Source organism: Garra rufa, unplaced genomic scaffold (assembly GCF_049309525.1).
Source record: "Garra rufa unplaced genomic scaffold, GarRuf1.0 hap1_unplaced_002, whole genome shotgun sequence".
In the NCBI taxonomy this organism is placed as follows: domain Eukaryota; kingdom Metazoa; phylum Chordata; class Actinopteri; order Cypriniformes; family Cyprinidae; genus Garra; species Garra rufa.
In genome coordinates this window covers 5,915,267-5,927,874 of record NW_027394277.1, presented here as the reverse complement: position 1 = coordinate 5,927,874, position 12,608 = coordinate 5,915,267, and the positions used below count along the sequence as shown (strand labels likewise).

Below are 12,608 nucleotides of genomic sequence, written 5' to 3'. Positions count from 1 at the left end.
CTTCCTGTCATGTGTCTAGTCACATGACAGGCCAACCATCCATTTATTAAAGACACATACACTTAAAATGTTAAGAGTAATAAAATGGCCTAAAAAACATGTAAAACACTTAAAACTCTATAATACATGTAAATGATTGTAATAAATAGAGCGGTAAAACACGTCTTTCTAAAAGCCAGCATATTATATAAATAGTGAAGAAAAGGCAAAAGCTTACAGCACCTGGTATTCCCAGGCGGTCTCCCATCCAAGTACTAACCAGGCCCGACGCTGCTTAGCTTCCGAGATCAGACGAGATCGGGCGCTCTCAGCGCGGTATGGCCATAAGCGAGGGCTGCTCCAAAAAGTGGGCTATTTAAAGATCAGCCTCCGTAAAAGCCAGCATATTATATAAATAGTGAAGAAAAGGCAAAAGCTTACAGCACCTGGTATTCCCAGGCGGTCTCCCATCCAAGTACTAACCAGGCCCGACGCTGCTTAGCTTCCGAGATCAGACGAGATCGGGCGCTCTCAGCGCGGTATGGCCATAAGCGAGGGCTGCTCCAAAAAGTGGGCTATTTAAAGATCAGCCTCCGTAAAAGCCAGCATATTATATAAATAGTGAAGAAAAGGCAAAAGCTTACAGCACCTGGTATTCCCAGGCGGTCTCCCATAAAAGTGTAACAATCGGCCTTATCAGCCGAGTTACAAGACTAAAATGGGGTCAGATTTAACTGTGAGAGATGACTAGTGGTTAAAAGAATGAGACATAAAAGAAAATTGGTTTAAATAGATTTGGTGTATTTACAAGGTTCACATAAAAGACTTTAAAACAACACGATAAAACTAGGTAAACTCTGTTAAAAGAATACAGTTCATTTGTCCATACCCTAAAAACAGGTAAACTCTGTTAAAAGAATACAGTTCATTTGTCCATACCCTAAAAACAGTCCAAGAACCCCAGTGTGTTGATAAGTCCAATGTGAGTGTCCACCAGTGTATATACAATCCACAGAAAGTGTAATCCAAAGTTTGCAGGTGGTGAATGGAAAGGTGAGCTCTAAAATTAGCAACTCCTCAATCCAACAGTTTGGTGACTGTCCTTTGTTTGTCATGCTGCTCTCTTATACAGTTGTACTTCCTGCTTCCTGTCATGTGTCTAGTCACATGACAGGCCAACCATCCATTTATTAAAGACACATACACTTAAAATGTTAAGAGTAATAAAATGGCCTAAAAAACATGTAAAACACTTAAAACTCTATAATACATGTAAATGATTGTAATAAATAGAGCGGTAAAACACGTCTTTCTAAAAGCCAGCATATTATATAAATAGTGAAGAAAAGGCAAAAGCTTACAGCACCTGGTATTCCCAGGCGGTCTCCCATCCAAGTACTAACCAGGCCCGACGCTGCTTAGCTTCCGAGATCAGACGAGATCGGGCGCTCTCAGCGCGGTATGGCCATAAGCGAGGGCTGTTCCAAAAAGTGGGCTATTTAAAGATCAGCCTCCGTAAAAGCCAGCATATTATATAAATAGTGAAGAAAAGGCAAAAGCTTACAGCACCTGGTATTCCCAGGCGGTCTCCCATCCAAGTACTAACCAGGCCCGACGCTGCTTAGCTTCCGAGATCAGACGAGATCGGGCGCTCTCAGCGCGGTATGGCCATAAGCGAGGGCTGCTCCAAAAAGTGGGCTATTTAAAGATCAGCCTCCGTAAAAGCCAGCATATTATATAAATAGTGAAGAAAAGGCAAAAGCTTACAGCACCTGGTATTCCCAGGCGGTCTCCCATAAAAGTGTAACAATCGGCCTTATCAGCCGAGTTACAAGACTAAAATGGGGTCAGATTTAACTGTGAGAGATGACTAGTGGTTAAAAGAATGAGACATAAAAGAAAATTGGTTTAAATAGATTTGGTGTATTTACAAGGTTCACATAAAAGACTTTAAAACAACACGATAAAACTAGGTAAACTCTGTTAAAAGAATACAGTTCATTTGTCCATACCCTAAAAACAGGTAAACTCTGTTAAAAGAATACAGTTAATTTGTCCATACCCTAAAAACAGTCCAAGAACCCCAGTGTGTTGATAAGTCCAATGTGAGTGTCCACCAGTGTATATACAATCCACAGAAAGTGTAATCCAAAGTTTGCAGGTGGTGAATGGAAAGGTGAGCTCTAAAATTAGCAACTCCTCAATCCAACAGTTTGGTGACTGTCCTTTGTTTGTCATGCTGCTCTCTTATACAGTTGTACTTCCTGCTTCCTGTCATGTGTCTAGTCACATGACAGGCCAACCATCCATTTATTAAAGACACATACACTTAAAATGTTAAGAGTAATAAAATGGCCTAAAAAACATGTAAAACACTTAAAACTCTATAATACATGTAAATGATTGTAATAAATAGAGCGGTAAAACACGTCTTTCTAAAAGCCAGCATATTATATAAATAGTGAAGAAAAGGCAAAAGCTTACAGCACCTGGTATTCCCAGGCGGTCTCCCATCCAAGTACTAACCAGGCCCGACGCTGCTTAGCTTCCGAGATCAGACGAGATCGGGCGCTCTCAGCGCGGTATGGCCATAAGCGAGGGCTGCTCCAAAAAGTGGGCTATTTAAAGATCAGCCTCCGTAAAAGCCAGCATATTATATAAATAGTGAAGAAAAGGCAAAAGCTTACAGCACCTGGTATTCCCAGGCGGTCTCCCATCTAAGTACTAACCAGGCCCGACGCTGCTTTGCTTCCGAGATCAGACGAGATCGGGCGCACTCAGCGCAGTATGGCCGTAAGCGAAGACTGCTCCAAAAAGTGGGTTATTTATAGATCAGCCTCCGTAAAAGCCATCATATTATATAAATAGTGAAGAAAAGGCAAAAGCTTACAGCACCTGGTATTCCCAGGCGGTCTCCCATCCAGAGTTACAACATTAAAATGGGGTCAGAATTAACTGTGAGAGATGACTAGTGGTTAAAAGAATGAGACATAAAAGAAGATTGGTTTAAATAGATTTGGTTTTTATACAAGGTTCACATAAAAGACTTTAAAACAACACGATAAAACTAGGTAAATGCTGTTAAAAGAATACAGTTCATTTGTCCATACCCTAAAAACAGTCCAAGAATCCCAGTGTGTTGATAAGTCCAATGTGAGTGTCCACCATTGTATATACAATCCACAGAAAGTGTAATCCAAAGTTTGCAGGTGGTGAATGGAAAGGTGAGCTCTAAAATTAGCAAACTCCTTAATCCAACAGTTTGGTGACTGTCCTTTGTTTGTCATGCTGCTCTCTTATACAGTTGTACTTCCTGCTTCCTGTCATGTGTCTAGTCACATGGCAGGCCAACCATCCATTTATTTAAGACACACACACACTTAAAATGTTAAGAGCAATAAAATGGCCTAAAAAAAACATGTAAAACACTTAACACTCTATAATACATTTAAATGATTGTAATAAATAGAGCGGTAAAACACGTCTTTCTAAAAGCCAGCATATTATATAAATAGTGAAGAAAAGGCAAAAGCTTACAGCACCTGGTATTCCCAGGCGGTCTCCCATCCAAGTACTAACCAGGCCCGACGCTGCTTTGCTTCCGAGATCAGACGAGATAGGGCGGTCTCAGCGCAGTATGGCCGTAAGCGAGGGCTGCTCCAAAAAGTGGGCTATTTAAAGATCAGCCTCCGTAAAAGCCAGCATATTATATAAATAGTGAAGAAAAGGCAAAAGCTTACAGCACCTGGTATTCCCAGGCGGTCTCCCATCTAAGTACTAACCAGGCCCGACGCTGCTTTGCTTCCGAGATCAGACGAGATCGGGCGCTCTCAGCGCAGTATGGCCGTAAGCGAGTACTGCTCCAAAAAGTGGGCTATTTATAGATCAGCCTCCGTAAAAGCCATCATATTATATAAATAGTGAAGAAAAGGCAAAAGCTTACAGCACCTGGTATTCCCAGGCGGTCTCCCATCCAGAGTTACAAGATTAAAATGGGGTCAGATTTAACTGTGAGAGATGACTAGTGGTTAAAAGAATGAGACATAAAAGAAGATTGGTTTAAATAGATTTGGTTTATATACAAGGTTCACATAAAAAGACTTTAAAACAACACGATAAAACTAGGTAAATGCTGTTAAAAGAATACAGTTCATTTGTCCATACCCTAAAAACAGTCCAAGAATCCCAGTGTGTTGATAAGTCCAATGTGAGTGTCCACCATTGTATATACAATCCACAGAAAGTGTAATCCAAAGTTTGCAGGTGGTGAATGGAAAGGTGAGCTCTAAAATTAGCAAACTCCTTAATCCAACAGTTTGGTGACTGTCCTTTGTATGTCATGCTGCTCTCTTATACAGTTGTACTTCCTGCTTCCTGTCATGTGTCTAGTCACATGGCAGGCCAACCATCCATTTATTTAAGACACACACACACTTAAAATGTTAAGAGCAATAAAATGGCCTAAAAAAACATGTAAAACACTTAACACTCTATAATACATTTAAATGATTGTAATAAATAGAGCGGTAAAACACGTCTTTCTAAAAGCCAGCATATTATATAAATAGTGAAGAAAAGGCAAAAGCTTACAGCACCTGGTATTCCCAGGCGGTCTCCCATCCAAGTACTAACCAGGCCCGACGCTGCTTTGCTTCCGAGATCAGACGAGATCGGGCGGTCTCAGCGCAGTATGGCCGTAAGCGAGGGTTGCTCCAAAAAGTGGGCTATTTAAAGATCAGCCTCCGTAAAAGCCAGCATATTATATAAATAGTGAAGAAAAGGCAAAAGCTTACAGCACCTGGTATTCCCAGGCGGTCTCCCATCTAAGTACTAACCAGGCCCGACGCTGCTTTGCTTCCGAGATCAGACGAGATCGGGCGCTCTCAGCGCAGTATGGCCGTAAGCGAGTACTGCTCCAAAAAGTGGGCTATTTATAGATCAGCCTCCGTAAAAGCCATCATATTATATAAATAGTGAAGAAAAGGCAAAAGCTTACAGCACCTGGTATTCCCAGGCGGTCTCCCATCCAGAGTTACAAGATTAAAATGGGGTCAGATTTAACTGTGAGAGATGACTAGTGGTTAAAAGAATGAGACATAAAAGAAGATTGGTTTAAATAGATTTGGTTTATATACAAGGTTCACATAAAAAGACTTTAAAACAACACGATAAAACTAGGTAAATGCTGTTAAAAGAATACAGTTCATTTGTCCATACCCTAAAAACAGTCCAAGAATCCCAGTGTGTTGATAAGTCCAATGTGAGTGTCCACCATTGTATATACAATCCACAGAAAGTGTAATCCAAAGTTTGCAGGTGGTGAATGGAAAGGTGAGCTCTAAAATTAGCAAACTCCTTAATCCAACAGTTTGGTGACTGTCCTTTGTATGTCATGCTGCTCTCTTATACAGTTGTACTTCCTGCTTCCTGTCATGTGTCTAGTCACATGGCAGGCCAACCATCCATTTATTTAAGACACACACACACTTAAAATGTTAAGAGCAATAAAATGGCCTAAAAAAACATGTAAAACACTTAACACTCTATAATACATTTAAATGATTGTAATAAATAGAGCGGTAAAACACGTCTTTCTAAAAGCCAGCATATTATATAAATAGTGAAGAAAAGGCAAAAGCTTACAGCACCTGGTATTCCCAGGCGGTCTCCCATCCAGAGTTACAAGATTAAAATGGGGTCAGATTTAACTGTGAGAGATGACTAGTGGTTAAAAGAATGAGACATAAAAGAAGATTGGTTTAAATAGATTTGGTTTATATACAAGGTTCACATAAAAGACTTTAAAACAACACGATAAAACTAGGTAAATGCTGTTAAAAGAATACAGTTCATTTGTCCATACCCTAAAAACAGTCCAAGAATCCCAGTGTGTTGATAAGTCCAATGTGAGTGTCCACCATTGTATATACAATCCACAGAAAGTGTAATCCAAAGTTTGCAGGTGGTGAATGGAAAGGTGAGCTCTAAAATTAGCAACTCCTTAATCCAACAGTTTGGTGACTTTTTTTGTCATGCTGCTCTCTTATACAGTTGTACTTCCTGCTTCCTGTCATGTGTCTAGTCACATGGCAGGCCAACCATCCATTTATTAAAGACACACACACACACACACTTAAAATGTTAAGAGTAATAAAATGGCCTAAAAAACATGTAAAACACTTAACACTCTATAATACATTTAAATGATTGTAATAAATAGAGCGGTAAAACACGTCTTTCTAAAAGCCAGCATATTATATAAATAGTGAAGAAAAGGCAAAAGCTTACAGCACCTGGTATTCCCAGGCGGTCTCCCATCCAAGTACTAACAAGGCCCGACGCTGCTTTGCTTCCGAGATCAGACGAGATCGGGCGCACTCAGCGCAGTATGGCCGTAAGCGAGGACTGCTCCAAAAAGTGGGTTATTTATAGATCAGCCTCCGTAAAAGCCATCATATTATATAAATAGTGAAGAAAAGGCAAAAGCTTACAGCACCTGGTATTCCCAGGCGGTCTCCCATCCAGAGTTACAACATTAAAATGGGGTCAGAATTAACTGTGAGAGATGACTAGTGGTTAAAAGAATGAGACATAAAAGAAGATTGGTTTAAATAGATTTGGTTTTTATACAAGGTTCACATAAAAGACTTTAAAACAACACGATAAAACTAGGTAAATGCTGTTAAAAGAATACAGTTCATTTGTCCATACCCTAAAAACAGTCCAAGAATCCCAGTGTGTTGATAAGTCCAATGTGAGTGTCCACCATTGTATATACAATCCACAGAAAGTGTAATCCAAAGTTTGCAGGTGGTGAATGGAAAGGTGAGCTCTAAAATTAGCAAACTCCTTAATCCAACAGTTTGGTGACTGTCCTTTGTTTGTCATGCTGCTCTCTTATACAGTTGTACTTCCTGCTTCCTGTCATGTGTCTAGTCACATGGCAGGCCAACCATCCATTTATTTAAGACACACACTTAAAATGTTAAGAGCAATAAAATGGCCTAAAAAACATGTAAAACACTTAACACTCTATAATACATTTAAATGATTGTAATAAATAGAGCGGTAAAACACGTCTTTCTAAAAGCCAGCATATTATATAAATAGTGAAGAAAAGGCAAAAGCTTACAGCACCTGGTATTCCCAGGCGGTCTCCCTTCCAGAGTTACAAGATTAAAATGGGGTCAGATTTAACTGTGAGAGATGACTAGTGGTTAAAAGAATGAGACATAAAAGAAGATTGGTTTAAATAGATTTGGTTTATATACAAGGTTCACATAAAAGACTTTAAAACAACACGATAAAACTAGGTAAATGCTGTTAAAAGAATACAGTTCATTTGTCCATACCCTAAAAACAGTCCAAGAATCCCAGTGTGTTGATAAGTCCAATGTGAGTGTCCACCATTGTATATACAATCCACAGAAAGTGTAATCCAAAGTTTGCAGGTGGTGAATGGAAAGGTGAGCTCTAAAATTAGCAACTCCTTAATCCAACAGTTTGGTGACTTTTTTTGTCATGCTGCTCTCTTATACAGTTGTACTTCCTGCTTCCTGTCATGTGTCTAGTCACATGGCAGGCCAACCATCCATTTATTAAAGACACACACACACTTAAAATGTTAAGAGTAATAAAATGGCCTAAAAAACATGTAAAACACTTAACACTCTATAATACATTTAAATGATTGTAATAAATAGAGCGGTAAAACACGTCTTTCTAAAAGCCAGCATATTATATAAATAGTGAAGAAAAGGCAAAAGCTTACAGCACCTGGTATTCCCAGGCGGTCTCCCATCCAAGTACTAACCAGGCCCGACGCTGCTTTGCTTCCGAGATCAGACGAGATCGGGCGGTCTCAGCGCAGTATGGCCGTAAGCGAGGGCTGCTCCAAAAAGTGGGCTATTTAAAGATCAGCCTCCGTAAAAGCCAGCATATTATATAAATAGTGAAGAAAAGGCAAAAGCTTACAGCACCTGGTATTCCCAGGCGGTCTCCCATCTAAGTACTAACCAGGCCCGACGCTGCTTTGCTTCCGAGATCAGACGAGATCGGGCGGTCTCAGCGCAGTATGGCCGTAAGCGAGGGCTGCTCCAAAAAGTGGGCTATTTAAAGATCAGCCTCCGTAAAAGCCAGCATATTATATAAATAGTGAAGAAAAGGCAAAAGCTTACAGCACCTGGTATTCCCAGGCGGTCTCCCATCTAAGTACTAACCAGGCCCGACGCTGCTTTGCTTCCGAGATCAGACGAGATCGGGCGCTCTCAGCGCAGTATGGCCGTAAGCGAGTACTGCTCCAAAAAGTGGGCTATTTATAGATCAGCCTCCGTAAAAGCCATCATATTATATAAATAGTGAAGAAAAGGCAAAAGCTTACAGCACCTGGTATTCCCAGGCGGTCTCCCATCCAGAGTTACAAGATTAAAATGGGGTCAGATTTAACTGTGAGAGATGACTAGTGGTTAAAAGAATGAGACATAAAAGAAGATTGGTTTAAATAGATTTGGTTTATATACAAGGTTCACATAAAAAGACTTTAAAACAACACGATAAAACTAGGTAAATGCTGTTAAAAGAATACAGTTCATTTGTCCATACCCTAAAAACAGGTAAACTCTGTTAAAAGAATACAGTTCATTTGTCCATACCCTAAAAACAGTCCAAGAACCCCAGTGTGTTGATAAGTCCAATGTGAGTGTCCACCAGTGTATATACAATCCACAGAAAGTGTAATCCAAAGTTTGCAGGTGGTGAATGGAAAGGTGAGCTCTAAAATTAGCAACTCCTCAATCCAACAGTTTGGTGACTGTCCTTTGTTTGTCATGCTGCTCTCTTATACAGTTGTACTTCCTGCTTCCTGTCATGTGTCTAGTCACATGACAGGCCAACCATCCATTTATTAAAGACACATACACTTAAAATGTTAAGAGTAATAAAATGGCCTAAAAAACATGTAAAACACTTAAAACTCTATAATACATTTAAATGATTGTAATAAATAGAGCGGTAAAACACGTCTTTCTAAAAGCCAGCATATTATATAAATAGTGAAGAAAAGGCAAAAGCTTACAGCACCTGGTATTCCCAGGCGGTCTCCCATCCAAGTACTAACCAGGCCCGACGCTGCTTAGCTTCCGAGATCAGACGAGATCGTGCGCTCTCAGCGCGGTATGGCCATAAGCGAGGGCTGCTCCAAAAAGTGGGCTATTTAAAGATCAGCCTCCGTAAAAGCCAGCATATTATATAAATAGTGAAGAAAAGGCAAAAGCTTACAGCACCTGGTATTCCCAGGCGGTCTCCCATCCAAGTACTAACCAGGCCCGACGCTGCTTAGCTTCCGAGATCAGACGAGATCGGGCGCTCTCAGCGCGGTATGGCCATAAGCGAGGGCTGCTCCAAAAAGTGGGCTATTTAAAGATCAGCCTCCGTAAAAGCCAGCATATTATATAAATAGTGAAGAAAAGGCAAAAGCTTACAGCACCTGGTATTCCCAGGCGGTCTCCCATAAAAGTGTAACAATCGGCCTTATCAGCCGAGTTACAAGACTAAAATGGGGTCAGATTTAACTGTGAGAGATGACTAGTGGTTAAAAGAATGAGACATAAAAGAAAATTGGTTTAAATAGATTTGGTGTATTTACAAGGTTCACATAAAAGACTTTAAAACAACACGATAAAACTAGGTAAACTCTGTTAAAAGAATACAGTTCATTTGTCCATACCCTAAAAACAGGTAAACTCTGTTAAAAGAATACAGTTCATTTGTCCATACCCTAAAAACAGTCCAAGAACCCCAGTGTGTTGATAAGTCCAATGTGAGTGTCCACCAGTGTATATACAATCCACAGAAAGTGTAATCCAAAGTTTGCAGGTGGTGAATGGAAAGGTGAGCTCTAAAATTAGCAACTCCTCAATCCAACAGTTTGGTGACTGTCCTTTGTTTGTCATGCTGCTCTCTTATACAGTTGTACTTCCTGCTTCCTGTCATGTGTCTAGTCACATGACAGGCCAACCATCCATTTATTAAAGACACATACACTTAAAATGTTAAGAGTAATAAAATGGCCTAAAAAACATGTAAAACACTTAAAACTCTATAATACATGTAAATGATTGTAATAAATAGAGCGGTAAAACACGTCTTTCTAAAAGCCAGCATATTATATAAATAGTGAAGAAAAGGCAAAAGCTTACAGCACCTGGTATTCCCAGGCGGTCTCCCATCCAAGTACTAACCAGGCCCGACGCTGCTTAGCTTCCGAGATCAGACGAGATCGGGCCCTCTCAGCGCGGTATGGCCATAAGCAAGGGCTGCTCCAAAAAGTGGGCTATTTAAAGATCAGCCTCCGTAAAAGCCAGCATATTATATAAATAGTGAAGAAAAGGCAAAAGCTTACAGCACCTGGTATTCCCAGGCGGTCTCCCATCCAAGTACTAACCAGGCCCGACGCTGCTTAGCTTCCGAGATCAGACGAGATCGAGCGCTCTCAGCGCGGTATGGCCATAAGCGAGGGCTGCTCCAAAAAGTGGGCTATTTAAAGATCAGCCTCCGTAAAAGCCAGCATATTATATAAATAGTGAAGAAAAGGCAAAAGCTTACAGCACCTGGTATTCCCAGGCGGTCTCCCATAAAAGTGTAACAATCGGCCTTATCAGCCGAGTTACAAGACTAAAATGGGGTCAGATTTAACTGTGAGAGATGACTAGTGGTTAAAAGAATGAGACATAAAAGAAAATTGGTTTAAATAGATTTGGTGTATTTACAAGGTTCACATAAAAGACTTTAAAACAACACGATAAAACTAGGTAAACTCTGTTAAAAGAATACAGTTCATTTGTCCATACCCTAAAAACAGGTAAACTCTGTTAAAAGAATACAGTTAATTTGTCCATACCCTAAAAACAGTCCAAGAACCCCAGTGTGTTGATAAGTCCAATGTGAGTGTCCACCAGTGTATATACAATCCACAGAAAGTGTAATCCAAAGTTTGCAGGTGGTGAATGGAAAGGTGAGCTCTAAAATTAGCAACTCCTCAATCCAACAGTTTGGTGACTGTCCTTTGTTTGTCATGCTGCTCTCTTATACAGTTGTACTTCCTGCTTCCTGTCATGTGTCTAGTCACATGACAGGCCAACCATCCATTTATTAAAGACACATACACTTAAAATGTTAAGAGTAATAAAATGGCCTAAAAAACATGTAAAACACTTAAAACTCTATAATACATGTAAATGATTGTAATAAATAGAGCGGTAAAACACGTCTTTCTAAAAGCCAGCATATTATATAAATAGTGAAGAAAAGGCAAAAGCTTACAGCACCTGGTATTCCCAGGCGGTCTCCCATCCAAGTACTAACCAGGCCCGACGCTGCTTAGCTTCCGAGATCAGACGAGATCGGGCGCTCTCAGCGCGGTATGGCCATAAGCGAGGGCTGCTCCAAAAAGTGGGCTATTTAAAGATCAGCCTCCGTAAAAGCCAGCATATTATATAAATAGTGAAGAAAAGGCAAAAGCTTACAGCACCTGGTATTCCCAGGCGGTCTCCCATCCAAGTACTAACCAGGCCCGACGCTGCTTAGCTTCCGAGATCAGACGAGATCGGGCGCTCTCAGCGCGGTATGGCCATAAGCGAGGGCTGCTCCAAAAAGTGGGCTATTTAAAGATCAGCCTCCGTAAAAGCCAGCATATTATATAAATAGTGAAGAAAAGGCAAAAGCTTACAGCACCTGGTATTCCCAGGCGGTCTCCCATAAAAGTGTAACAATCGGCCTTATCAGCCGAGTTACAAGACTAAAATGGGGTCAGATTTAACTGTGAGAGATGACTAGTGGTTAAAAGAATGAGACATAAAAGAAAATTGGTTTAAATAGATTTGGTGTATTTACAAGGTTCACATAAAAGACTTTAAAACAACACGATAAAACTAGGTAAACTCTGTTAAAAGAATACAGTTCATTTGTCCATACCCTAAAAACAGGTAAACTCTGTTAAAAGAATACAGTTCATTTGTCCATACCCTAAAAACAGTCCAAGAACCCCAGTGTGTTGATAAGTCCAATGTGAGTGTCCACCAGTGTATATACAATCCACAGAAAGTGTAATCCAAAGTTTGCAGGTGGTGAATGGAAAGGTGAGCTCTAAAATTAGCAACTCCTCAATCCAACAGTTTGGTGACTGTCCTTTGTTTGTCATGCTGCTCTCTTATACAGTTGTACTTCCTGCTTCCTGTCATGTGTCTAGTCACATGACAGGCCAACCATCCATTTATTAAAGACACATACACTTAAAATGTTAAGAGTAATAAAATGGCCTAAAAAACATGTAAAACACTTAAAACTCTATAATACATGTAAATGATTGTAATAAATAGAGCGGTAAAACACGTCTTTCTAAAAGCCAGCATATTATATAAATAGTGAAGAAAAGGCAAAAGCTTACAGCACCTGGTATTCCCAGGCGGTCTCCCATCCAAGTACTAACCAGGCCCGACGCTGCTTAGCTTCCGAGATCAGACGAGATCGGGCGCTCTCAGCGCGGTATGGCCATAAGCTAGGGCTGTTCCAAAAAGTGGGCTATTTAAAGATCAGCCTCCGTAAAAGCCAGCATATTATATAAATAGTGAAGA

The 12,608-nt window shown here is 40.3% G+C and overlaps 21 non-coding genes across 21 annotated transcripts; all 21 read right to left on the bottom strand.

Moving 5' to 3' along the window:
- Positions 1-210: 210 nt before the first annotated feature.
- LOC141307394 (5S ribosomal RNA) lies at positions 211-329 on the bottom strand. Its single transcript, XR_012346348.1, has one exon. It is a non-coding gene; the product is annotated as a 5S ribosomal RNA (ribosomal RNA).
- Positions 330-413: 84 nt separating this feature from the next.
- Positions 414-532, bottom strand: LOC141307382 (5S ribosomal RNA). Its single transcript, XR_012346336.1, has one exon. It is a non-coding gene; the product is annotated as a 5S ribosomal RNA (ribosomal RNA).
- An 801-nt stretch (positions 533-1,333) lies between these two features.
- On the bottom strand, positions 1,334-1,452 carry LOC141307370 (5S ribosomal RNA). The gene has a single exon (XR_012346324.1). It is a non-coding gene; the product is annotated as a 5S ribosomal RNA (ribosomal RNA).
- An 84-nt stretch (positions 1,453-1,536) lies between these two features.
- Positions 1,537-1,655, bottom strand: LOC141307358 (5S ribosomal RNA). Its single transcript, XR_012346312.1, has one exon. It is a non-coding gene; the product is annotated as a 5S ribosomal RNA (ribosomal RNA).
- Positions 1,656-2,456: 801 nt separating this feature from the next.
- Positions 2,457-2,575, bottom strand: LOC141307345 (5S ribosomal RNA). The gene has a single exon (XR_012346298.1). It is a non-coding gene; the product is annotated as a 5S ribosomal RNA (ribosomal RNA).
- Positions 2,576-2,659: 84 nt separating this feature from the next.
- On the bottom strand, positions 2,660-2,778 carry LOC141307184 (5S ribosomal RNA). Its single transcript, XR_012346139.1, has one exon. It is a non-coding gene; the product is annotated as a 5S ribosomal RNA (ribosomal RNA).
- A 731-nt stretch (positions 2,779-3,509) lies between these two features.
- On the bottom strand, positions 3,510-3,628 carry LOC141307698 (5S ribosomal RNA). Its single transcript, XR_012346648.1, has one exon. It is a non-coding gene; the product is annotated as a 5S ribosomal RNA (ribosomal RNA).
- Positions 3,629-3,712: 84 nt separating this feature from the next.
- LOC141306861 (5S ribosomal RNA) lies at positions 3,713-3,831 on the bottom strand. Its single transcript, XR_012345818.1, has one exon. It is a non-coding gene; the product is annotated as a 5S ribosomal RNA (ribosomal RNA).
- A 731-nt stretch (positions 3,832-4,562) lies between these two features.
- On the bottom strand, positions 4,563-4,681 carry LOC141307258 (5S ribosomal RNA). The gene has a single exon (XR_012346213.1). It is a non-coding gene; the product is annotated as a 5S ribosomal RNA (ribosomal RNA).
- An 84-nt stretch (positions 4,682-4,765) lies between these two features.
- Positions 4,766-4,884, bottom strand: LOC141306859 (5S ribosomal RNA). Its single transcript, XR_012345816.1, has one exon. It is a non-coding gene; the product is annotated as a 5S ribosomal RNA (ribosomal RNA).
- Positions 4,885-6,260: 1,376 nt separating this feature from the next.
- On the bottom strand, positions 6,261-6,379 carry LOC141307618 (5S ribosomal RNA). Its single transcript, XR_012346570.1, has one exon. It is a non-coding gene; the product is annotated as a 5S ribosomal RNA (ribosomal RNA).
- Positions 6,380-7,743: 1,364 nt separating this feature from the next.
- On the bottom strand, positions 7,744-7,862 carry LOC141307257 (5S ribosomal RNA). Its single transcript, XR_012346212.1, has one exon. It is a non-coding gene; the product is annotated as a 5S ribosomal RNA (ribosomal RNA).
- Positions 7,863-7,946: 84 nt separating this feature from the next.
- On the bottom strand, positions 7,947-8,065 carry LOC141307451 (5S ribosomal RNA). The gene has a single exon (XR_012346404.1). It is a non-coding gene; the product is annotated as a 5S ribosomal RNA (ribosomal RNA).
- Positions 8,066-8,149: 84 nt separating this feature from the next.
- LOC141306858 (5S ribosomal RNA) lies at positions 8,150-8,268 on the bottom strand. Its single transcript, XR_012345814.1, has one exon. It is a non-coding gene; the product is annotated as a 5S ribosomal RNA (ribosomal RNA).
- Positions 8,269-9,045: 777 nt separating this feature from the next.
- Positions 9,046-9,164, bottom strand: LOC141306773 (5S ribosomal RNA). Its single transcript, XR_012345731.1, has one exon. It is a non-coding gene; the product is annotated as a 5S ribosomal RNA (ribosomal RNA).
- An 84-nt stretch (positions 9,165-9,248) lies between these two features.
- LOC141307333 (5S ribosomal RNA) lies at positions 9,249-9,367 on the bottom strand. The gene has a single exon (XR_012346286.1). It is a non-coding gene; the product is annotated as a 5S ribosomal RNA (ribosomal RNA).
- Positions 9,368-10,168: 801 nt separating this feature from the next.
- On the bottom strand, positions 10,169-10,287 carry LOC141307134 (5S ribosomal RNA). Its single transcript, XR_012346088.1, has one exon. It is a non-coding gene; the product is annotated as a 5S ribosomal RNA (ribosomal RNA).
- An 84-nt stretch (positions 10,288-10,371) lies between these two features.
- Positions 10,372-10,490, bottom strand: LOC141305603 (5S ribosomal RNA). The gene has a single exon (XR_012344567.1). It is a non-coding gene; the product is annotated as a 5S ribosomal RNA (ribosomal RNA).
- An 801-nt stretch (positions 10,491-11,291) lies between these two features.
- Positions 11,292-11,410, bottom strand: LOC141307321 (5S ribosomal RNA). The gene has a single exon (XR_012346274.1). It is a non-coding gene; the product is annotated as a 5S ribosomal RNA (ribosomal RNA).
- An 84-nt stretch (positions 11,411-11,494) lies between these two features.
- On the bottom strand, positions 11,495-11,613 carry LOC141307309 (5S ribosomal RNA). The gene has a single exon (XR_012346262.1). It is a non-coding gene; the product is annotated as a 5S ribosomal RNA (ribosomal RNA).
- Positions 11,614-12,414: 801 nt separating this feature from the next.
- Positions 12,415-12,533, bottom strand: LOC141307297 (5S ribosomal RNA). The gene has a single exon (XR_012346250.1). It is a non-coding gene; the product is annotated as a 5S ribosomal RNA (ribosomal RNA).
- Positions 12,534-12,608: the final 75 nt, after the last annotated feature.